The sequence below is a fragment of the Canis aureus genome, chromosome 35, assembly GCF_053574225.1.
Source record: "Canis aureus isolate CA01 chromosome 35, VMU_Caureus_v.1.0, whole genome shotgun sequence".
NCBI lineage: Eukaryota > Metazoa > Chordata > Mammalia > Carnivora > Canidae > Canis > Canis aureus.
Genome location: NC_135645.1, coordinates 867808 through 878630, shown reverse-complemented (window position 1 = coordinate 878630; position 10823 = coordinate 867808). Strand labels below are relative to the sequence as shown.

General features: G+C 43.8%; 1 long non-coding RNA gene across 20 annotated transcripts in view; it reads right to left on the bottom strand.

The window, feature by feature from the left end:
• Positions 1 to 10823, bottom strand: part of LOC144305492 (uncharacterized) — a 42527-nt gene that overhangs the window by 22530 nt on the left and 9174 nt on the right. For 8 of the 20 annotated variants that reach the window (XR_013372494.1, XR_013372491.1, XR_013372490.1 and 5 more), the window contains one exon: positions 5352 to 5441. The exons of 4 other annotated variants lie outside the window; for them this stretch is intronic. This is a non-coding gene — a long non-coding RNA (uncharacterized LOC144305492). Of the gene's footprint in view, positions 1 to 493; positions 567 to 5351; positions 5442 to 10823 lie in introns of all 20 variants that reach the window. 8 more of the 20 variants (XR_013372496.1, XR_013372495.1, XR_013372505.1 and 5 more) reach the window with 2 other exon arrangements.

Below are 10823 nucleotides of genomic sequence, written 5' to 3'. Positions count from 1 at the left end.
CAATTTGATATCATATTTATTTAGTAAAAGGAAAATTGTACATTTTAAGATGCTTGGGTTTTTTTGTAACCTTAAATATAGAACATCCAAGAGTCTGAAGAGCTCAAGGAAATTCATACCTTAGCTCAATATTCATGCTCAAAAGCAAAAATCTAGGGGCACCTGGGTGGCTTAGTGGTTGAGCGACTGCCTTCGGCCCAGGGTGTGATCCTGGAGTCCCGGGATCGAGTCCTGCATGGGGTCCCCTGCGTGGAGCCTGCTTCTCCCTCTGCCTGTGTCTCTGCCTCTCTCTCTGTGTGTCTCTCATGAGTAAATAAATAAAATCTTAAAAATATATATATTTTGGGAATCCAGAGGGAAGCATGAGGGCACCGAGTAGCACAAGGAAACATGAGGAAAAGAACAAAAATTCCAGAAGGGAGAGGAAAAGAAAGGCAGAGGGAGAAACAGCAAAATACACAGAGACAGTAGTGGAGAATAGATCCCCAGTTACCTGTGGTCGGCTGGGAGTCAACGCCTCACCAATCTGGTTTTGGCAATCTCTCATTGCCCCCCCAGTGTTTTTCCTAGAGGGTTTGAAGAAAATCCCAGATATCACATCCTCTTATTTTGCCCATTATTGCCCATGTACAAATCTCTAGCAAATACGGGTACTTTTTAAACAAAAAACATAAGGTTACGTGTTATATCCTAAAGGTGCTCAGAGAATGCAATTTCAATGTGATTTAAAGATTGATAAAATGCAGATGACAGGGAAGAAGCATGACAGAAGGGTTCATCATCGGGGCCCCTGGCTGGCTCAGTGGTTCAGCGGCTGCCTTCGGCTCAGGACGTGACCCCGGGGCCCCAGGGCCCCGGGATCAAGTCCCATATGGGACTCCCCACATGGAGCCTGCTTCGTCCTCTGCCTGGGTCTCTGCCTCTCTCTCTCTCTCTCTCTCTCTCTGTCTTCCATGAATAAATAAATAAAATCTTTAAAAAAATAGGTTCACCATAGTTTTACTTGTAGCAGCCCCCAAACCAAAAGGAGCTAAACCGAAGCTGCCACGAGCAGCCGAGGAACGGGAGCATGAATGGTGGAGCTTGATGCAGTACGTTCACTACAGTCCGTAGTTATGAAGACAGAGCAGCCCCGAGAGAGCTGGCGCCTGCCCACCCAGCCACACTGCCCTGGGGGGGGGAGGAAGGTCCCTGCACGCGGCCTTGCTGCCTGCAGAGCTGGTAGCTGGGGCACGTGCCTCCCTCGCCCCGCTGGATCGCACCAAGGTGTGTCCACCTGAGCCAGCGACAGCCCATCCACGGGCTGAGCAGCCACCTCTGACTCTTGTGGCGTAACTGGACAGAAAAGATAAATGAGGCCAATTGAATCAGGATTTGACTTTAAGAGATTGGGAGAGAACGACTGAAAACTCCGGAACTGCAAGGTCGTGTGGTTTGGGGCGCTCATCGTTGGTGATGCACAACTGATGCTTACGAGAGTGTGGAAGAGAAATACGGAGACCAGCAGAGACCCCCCTCCACCTGCCCTCCCGGCCCAGGGCCCCTAACGAGCAGCTCCAGTAGCTGAGGGCGGGCCACGCCCAGGATCCCATTCCTGTGGAGCTTAGCTGTCTTAGGTTCCTCTCCTGGGATTTGTGCAAGATTAGCCACATTCACATCTTTTTTTTTTTTTTTTTTTTCAGGTAATTTAACGTGACTGCGTGAATGTTCCTTGCAACCAAAATAGCACTAAGACAAAAGTGTTCACATTATGATGTTGAGTGAAAAAAAAGAACGTAGCATTGTCTCTGTGTTATAGTTATGTGAAATGAAGGCATAAAATCAAGGACTAAAAGTAACAGAGAAAATGAAAGCGATTAACGTTGTTAGAATGCTAGAATTCCGAGGTGATCTTCCTCCTTTGTAATTTTTGCTTTCGGTGTTTGTAGCAAAGGCCCTACAGTTCAACCTGCCCTCTGGCAAGGCTAGCACCGAACATGAAATAGGCCTTTTCTTCTAGTAACTACTTCAGACTTCTAGACCCTTCTGGACTGTTCTCCTATCCCACCATAATCCTAATACATTGGAGGGGATGGTTTGTTGTGTGAATATAGGATGTGGTACTAAAGCAATCCTTATTTACTACAACAAGGTCCTCTGTACACTCCTAGGAGACATGAAGGAGGTTATCAAGTAATTCGAAAGTTTGTATTTGCACAGTTGTCTAAACATTATGTAATTTAAAAAAATATTTTGTTTATTCATGAGGGACACAGAGAGAGGCAGGGACACAGGCAGAGGGAGAAGCAGGCTTCCTGCGGGGAACCCGATGCGGGACTCGATCCCAGGACCCGAGCATCAGGCCCTGGGCCTAAGGCAGGTACTCAACCGCTAAGCCACCCAGGGGTCCCTAAACATTATGCAATTTTATAAAAGATTCTCCCCAAAAGCAATCATTTTTACCTTGATAATTATGAAATACTATTAAAATTTTTAAATATTTGGGGGATTTTGTTTGTTTCAAGATTTATCTATTTTATTTTAGAGAGAGAGTACGTGGCAGCAGGGAGTGAGGTGGAGAGGGAGAGGGAGAGAGAATCCCAAAGCAGACTCCCCACTGAATGCAGAGCCCATCATGGGCCCCAACCTCACAACCCTGAGATCATGACCTGTGCCAAAATCAAGAGTCAGATGCTTAACTGACTGAACCACCCAGGTGCCCCATGTTTTGTTTTGTTTTTTAAGTAGGCTCCACACCCAGCATGGAGCCCAACACAGGGCTTGAACTCATGATCCTAAGATCAGGAATCAGACACTTAACTGACTGAGCCAGCCAGACACCCCTAAATATTTGTTAAGTATGGTCAACTTTTTTTTTTTTTTTTATGATAGTCTCACAGAGAGAGAGAGAGAGAGAGAGAGGCAGAGACACAGGCAGAGGGAGAAGCAGGCTCCATGCACCAGGAGCCCAACGTGGGATTCGATCCCGGGTCTCCAGGATCGCGCCCTGGGCCAAAGGCAGGTGCCAAACCGCTGTGCCACCCAGGGATCCCCAAGTATGGTCAACTTTTAAAAATCTTTTTATTTAAATTCAATTAATTAACACATAGTATATTATTAGCTTCAGAAGTAGAGCTTCCTGATTCATCGGTTGCGTATAACACCCGGTGCTCCTCACATCCCGTGCCCTCCTCAATGCCCACCACCTGGTTACCCGATCCCCCACCTCCTTGCCTCTAGTGACCCTCAGTTTGTTTCCTAGAGTTGAGTCTCTTATGATTTATCTCCCTCTCTGATTTCAACCTTTTTTTTTTTTTAAAAGATTCTATTTATTTATTCATGAGAGACACAGAGAGGCAGAGACCCAGGCAGAGGGAGAAGCCAGCTCCATGCAGGGAGCCCGATGCAGGACTCGATCCTGCATCTCCAGGATCACGCCCTGAGCCAAAGGGAGACGCTCAACTACTGAGCCACCCAGGCATCCCTCAACTTATTTTATTTTTCCCTCTCTTCCCCTATGATCCTCTGTTTTGTTTCTTAAATTCCACATATGAGTGAGATCACAGAATTGTCTTTCTCTGACTGACTTATAATTCCCTCTTAGCATAATACCCTCTAGTTCCATCCACATCGTTGCAAATGGTAAGATTTATTTTTTTGATGGCTGAGTAATATTCCAGTATCTTCTTCTTTATCCATTCATCTGTCAAGGGACATCCGGGCTCTTTCCATAGTTTGGCTATTGTGGACACTGCTGTTATGAACATTGGGGTGCAGGTGCCCCTTCAGACCGCTATGTTAGTATCCTTTAGGTAAATAAGATAAGGTCAACTTTTATGCTAAAATCAGTATTTTGACTAAATACCAAATATGAAATTGAAATGGCCTCACCAAGAATTATCTAACATTTTTTAGCAAAATAAGTGATCTGAAGGCGCTGGCAGCACCGAGGCGGCGTGGCGGCAAGTGCCGTGGGGTGGGGGAGCGCTGCTCCGGGCCCAGGTGAGTTAGCAGCCCACTCCAGCGGCCTCTTCCCCGGGCAGCCCCGTCCCCTCGCCTGTATGCTCACTTCTGCGCAGACTGTGGGTGCTGCTGCTTGCATGCTGCTGGCTGACCCCTCAGCCCTCCCGGGGGCCCTCCCAGCCCAGTTTCCCCCCCTTCTCCCCTCGCTTATTCTCAGGCACCCAGTCTCCCGGTCTCAACCAAGGCACGCCACAATGACCTAAGAGAATACATCCATTTTGGGGAGACATCCCGGAATAGGGAGATGGTGGGCAAATGTGGGCCAAAGATTACAAGAAGTCCCCTCCAATTCAGATTTGCTTTCAGGCTTCAAATGGGACCTGCTGCTTTGTCAAACAGAACTGAGTTCTTAGCACTCCCTGTGTTTCCCACACCTACACCTTTGGCACACATCATTCCCCTTACTGAAATCTAGTGCTGTCAAAATCCAGCCCACCTAGTGTACGTTGGTACTTTTGCAGAGCAATTTGGCAGAGTCTAGCAAAATTGAGGATGATATAAGCTCTGACCTAGTAATTCTACTCTTTGGCAAATATTCTAGAAACACCCCATACACGAGCACAAGATGTGTGCAAAAAATCTTCAATGCATCACTGTCCGAAAGACTAAAATAAAACAACCTAAATAAATATCCATCGGCAGAAGAATTGATTTTATTTTATTATTTTTTTAAGATTTTATTTTATTTATTTATTCATGAGAGACACAGATAAAGAGAGAGAGGCAGAGACACAGGCAGAGGGAGAAGCAGGCTCCATGTAGGGAGCCCAATGTGGGACTCGATCCCGGGACTCCAGAATCATGCCCTGGGCCAAAGGCAGGCACTCAACTGCTGAGCCACCCAGGGATCCCCCCAGAAGAATTGATTTTAAAATTGAGGTATACACACACACACACTAAAATACTATGCAACAGGGATCCCTGGGTGGCGCAGCAGTTTGGCACTTGCCTTTGGCCCAGGGCGTGATCCTGGAGACCCGGGATCGAATCCCACGTCGGGCTCCCGGTGCATGGAGCCTGCTTCTCCCTCTGCCTATGTCTCTGCCTCTCTCTCCCTCTCTGTGTGTGACTATCATAAATAAATAAAAATTTAAAAAAATAAAATAATAAAATAAAATACTATGCAACAGTAAAAGTGAGCTAGAGCTACATATGTTATCATATATATAATTTATAATATATATTTACATATATAAATTAAAATATGTGGAAGTATAAAAGCAAAAGGCAAAACATGGAATAATATAGTAGAATACATAAGATGATACTATTTCAGAATACACACATATGTAGTAAAAGTATAATGAAATTCAGAGAATTGTAAGTGCCAAGTTCAAAGTCTTAGTTACCTCCTGAGGTAGAAGCAGTGGGCTGCAGTTGGGCAGGGAAACCCCAGTGGCTTTCATTGCATTGGTAATGGCAATAATTTTCCATGGCTGCTGTAAGAAATTATCACAAACTTGGTGGCTTCTAACAACCAAAATGTATTTTTTCACAGTTCTGTAGGCCTAAAATCCAAAAATCAAGATCACTGAGCCAGAATGAGGGTAACGGGAGGACCATGCTCCTTCTGGAGGCTCTACAGGAGAATCTGACTTGTCTCAGCTTCTGGCGGCTGCTGGCATTCCTTGGTTTATGGCCTCCCCACTCCAATCTTCCAATCTCTTCCTCCTCTGTCTTCACTGGGCAGGTGTGTGTGTGTGTGTGTGTGTTTGTGCCACCTCCCTTATAAGGATACTGTGATGATATTTAGAACCCATCCAGACAGTCCAGGATAATCCCCTTGTATCAAGATCCTTAACTTAATCATACCTGCAAAGACTTTTTTTTTTCTGCCCAAATTTAATATATGTAGGTTTTAGGGATTAGGACCTGATATCTCTGGGAGAGAGGGAACTTGTAGCCTACATAGTACTGATTTGTTTCTTAAGCTGAATGGTGGGAAACAGCAGACATGGTCTCATGGACCTCTCTCTCTATCTTGAGCTCCTGTTATCTGTGTCTTACATGAGACACACTGTGAACCAGTCATGGCAAGAGAGGGCTCTGGGAGGCTGAAGAGCAATGTGATGAGAGTAACTCAGGGGGTGAGTCAAAAGACTAGGAGTTCTGTTCAAAGAGTAGAGTGTATGAATTTGTCATTTCAGAGATGGAGTAATTCTGGATAAGTCACTTATAAACGGACTCTTGTCATTTTTAGAATTTTTTGTGAGTCCCTTTTAAGATGTTAAATTAGAATCTTTGGGGCTCCTGGGTGGCTCAGTGGTTGAGCACCTGCCTTGGGCTCAGGTGGTGATCCCAGGGTACTGGTGTCAAGTTCTGCATCAGGGTCCCCATAGGGAACCTGCTTCTGCTTCTCCCTCTGCCTGTGTCTCTGCCTCTCTCTGTGTCTCTCATGAATAAAAAAAAAAAAAAATTACAATCTTTTAAGAGTGGCCCCTCCTCCAAAATTGAGAAAACTGAAGACTGAAAACAAACAGAAACCTTTCAAAGTGGAGTGGATTGTCTGCTCACTTCTGGCAGTCAAATTTCAAGCACTGAGGACAGGTCAGAGGAGAAAATTCCAGTTGTATGACATAGGCGGTCACCAGCTCCACCTGCCTTTTATCCAAGCCTGTTTCCAACCGCTCCCAGGGCAAACAGGAAGCCAATGCCCTGAGTCAGCTCTATTCCCACGAGATGACAAATGGGCTCAGAAGCTCCTTGGCCAACGTGAGCAGAGCTGAGGAAGCAGCAGGTGGTCACTCTTTTCTCAGCACGGTTCAGTTATGACTAAGCAGGTGTTTGTTCTTTGCCTGCAGCCTGGTGGGAGCGGGACTGAGGAAGCCAGAGCATGCACCACAGTCAGCGGACTCCCTGCATCCTCCATCCCCAAATGAGGAAGCAGTTGGTGGGAAAATTAGTAACAGGAAACCTCTTTTAGGAGGAATCCGGGGCTCAGCAAGGGGAGCTCTCAGGCCCGACCACTCAGTTGCAGACCCAACGGGAAGAGCGGGGACCTTGCACATGAATTCCAGCAAAAGGAAGAAAGTTTTTACTCCTCCCCTGGCAACAGCCCAGCCAATGAAAGACTGTCACACTCAGCCAATGAAAATCCACTCTACTGTGAACCCCCAGTTTATTCCAATGAACTTTTTAATTTTTTAAGATTATATTTATTCATGAGAGACACACAGAGAGAGGCAGAGACACAGGCAGAGGGAGAAGCAGGCTCCATGCAGGGGCCCTGATGCGGGGATCACGACCTGAGCCAAAGGCCGACTCTCAGCCACTGAGCCACCCAGGTGCCCTCCAATGGATTCTTGATTTTTAACAGCCCTCCCAACTTCCCCCTTTCCTCCATAAAAGAGAATTCTTCTCCTTTTTCTCAGGACTTGTCCACGGTTTTGCAGTAGATGGCTTGTCCTGGACTGTGATTCTCTGTCATTCCCAAAGAAACCCACTTTTGCTGGTAAAATAACCGACCATTTTATTTTTAAACTTAACTTGGTAATGGGCAGGACCAACCCTATTGGAGGAGGCCATAGACATCTAAAACCTTGAGGCTGACATCTGTGTTATCCTGTCTGAGGGCATTTTGCCCATTTTGTACAGCGTGTTACTGGTGCACGGGAAACAGTCTAAACAGGTCATCTTTGCACTTACAAATTACTAGGATTACTAATGTGAATAACTGTTCTACATTGTCAGGCTTAGATGCTTAAGTCTGGCATGTCATTTGTCAAGTCTCAGCTCAGATGGTATCCCTATAAGCATCTACCTGCAAGCATTGGTCTCCACGACCTTCAATTGCATAACCCTTTCTCTTTCCTTCTTAACCACTTTTTCACTATTTGCAATTTTCTTATATCTTATTTGCTTATGTATTTATTGTCCATCTCTCCCACTGAAATGTAGGCTTTCTGAAGTCAGGAGCCCTGCTTTGATACATAGATAGATAGACAGACAGACAGATATCTTGTATCCTCAGAGGTTAGGATAGTGCCTGACATATAATACACAGCAAATGTTTACTGAATGAATAAGTGAATGAGTGAACAATGAATGGATGAATGCAGAGACTGAATAAATGCCTCAGGACTCAAAAAGAATCAGTCTTGGAAGTGAAAACAGAATCCAAATTAATATAAATATCCCATATCCATGTGCTTCAACATATTCAGCTAAGATTCCTTCCCAATTTACTATTTCTGCTTTGTTCCCATAATATACCACTGTATGCACATTCATATGCACATTTGCACATTCATCATCCAAATGGAGAAACTGAAGCCCAGCAAAGTGAAATGCCTTGAATAAAACTATGTGGCTAGTTATAGTTATGACTAGGACCCTATTTTCTATCAGAGAAGTAATTTACTCATAGAATGATTTGGGATTTTTGCCTCATTTTGTTCCTTCCCTCATAAATAAAACAACAAAACATCTCCTATGAGAAAAGTGTACCACAGTTTTTGTCTCACGGAGACATGGTACAAAGTCAGCGTTACACTCGGCAAGTAAATAACTACATCGGAGGTTGTATACAAGGAACAGTTATCAAGAAAGCAACTTTGGCTAGGCTTGATGACACTCTATGTCATTAGAGATGAGTGAGAGGAGGACTCCCGGGGCTACGAGGTACACAAGATGACCAACATGGAAGTCTTGGACTCAGACACTGGTTATTTTTAGCATTAGGGATATTGTTTCACATAGTTAAGGGGCAATTCTGCTAGGAAGCAAGACACCGACTGATTTTGTGAGGCCTTCCCAGCATCCAGGTCCAACTGGACAAGGACAGATCAGGAAGCATGAAAAATAGGAGCTCCTAAAACCCACTTACCCTCCTCCCATGAGATTAGGCTGCCTCCTTTTGACTGGAGGGGCAAAAACTGATTGCATGTACTTAGTCCATCGATTGAGAAACATTACTAATTTTTAAATATGTCTGAATGTTTTATCTGTGTCCACTTCTCATTTTCCATTTCCAGAACTCATTCACTCATCCTTTCTATCTTCTTGTTCCTTGAAAATGCTGCCCATTCTGAAATCGATTTTGAACTACAATAGAAAAGCATAGCTGTCATTGAAAGGAGAAAGAATTTCAAATAATTTCAATTTCAATAATTTCAAACAAACAAAAACCCTGAGGTGCCCTATCTTCCCATACATAAGTTCGCCATTAACCAACAACGAAAGAATTACACACGGTAAGGGAAGACTATGAAGATGAGAGATTAACCAAACAATAGCCTATCTTTGAGAAATTTTCTTATCTTTCCAACAAACTTCATAATTAACTGATAGTATTCATTATAATTAATAGTATTGCAGCAACCACCTCTAACCACCATCTTAAAGAAAAGCATCTCCTGTAAAGCCCAAAGAGCAACCAATAGCTGGCTTTCTAAGAGTGATTTTAATACGGAATGATGGTACCCTAAGTGTTCAACGCAAGACACACACACAAAAAAAAAAATCACAAAGCAAAGCAATTTAAAATTAAGCATACTTATTATTTCATTTTTAAAAAATATTTATTTATTTATGATAGACACAGAGAGAGAGGCAGAGACACAGGCAGAGGGAGAAGCAGGCTCCATGCCGGGAGCCTGACGGGGGACTCTATCCCGGGACTCCAGGATCGCGCCCTGGGCCAAAGGCAGGCGCCAAACCACTGAGCCACCCAGGGATCCCCCATAATTATTATTTCAGAAAAATAAAATAAACTATTCAGATGGTAGAAAAGCTAAAAACAGAATCCACAAAACACGCCAGAAAATATTACAGTAAGCCACCACATTCAATAATAGTCAAGAAATAGCGTGATAGTTTTCTCCCTGAGGGACAAAGAATGGCAACCTGTGCAATGTTTTCACTTACCTGCTCTGAGGACTGGTTTGATTCATTATTTGAATCATGCCTAAGAACTCCAATGGCTCACATATTAGCTGTGGCAGGAAGGCATCTAGTCTTCTTAGAATTACTGCCTCCAAAGATAAATCCAATGTGTCCACTCTAAAAATTGACCTAAGTTATCTCCTTGACTCTCTGCTGTTGGTTGGCCAGCACACCTGTCCTACTAGATAGTGAGGGCCTATTGGGAAAAAACTCTGACATTCATGTTTACATTCTCACTTCTAGCACAGAGGAGTAAAGTTAACACGTGATTGAGTGTGGAGCCTGGCTCAAAAGTCAACCCTTTTTTGAGCACCTTTTTATTATATCTGTTCTGTTCTTTGTTCCTATATTTTTGGCATTTTAAACACTTTAAAAATATTTTTATCAAAAGCAACTCAAACTTTGTATTTCAAACTAGCTCATGACAGATTTGGAACATCTTATGAATAGTGTTATTGCTAGTTCCCTTATAACTGTTATTTTTCTTTTATTTACTATGAGCCAAGATTTCAAAATCACCATAAAATATACTGGATTCTGAAATGTTCATTATAAATAGTACTTTTTACCAAATATATGGGTGACACAAAGCAAGTTATTTCAAGCATTTATACTTGGGATCCACCAAGAGACAACAGTCTTCAGAGTCTCCATATCCCAATATGTCATCCACGGCAATGTTTCCAGATGTCTGCTATTTGCTCCATCTCCACGCCATTCAGACTTTGCCGCTCAACCTCCATCACGGGTATCCACAAACACTACCTCTTTGAAGGGGAGCGCCATAGAGCCACATCTAATGTCTATGGAAAGCCACCAATTCCGTCAAGAAAAAGCAAACTAAATTGCAAAAATCAAATTCCATCAAGAGAAAACAAAATAAAAATGCCAAAAATAAGGGGGAGGAAGCACAGGATACTCCCACAGATGCCAAAAGG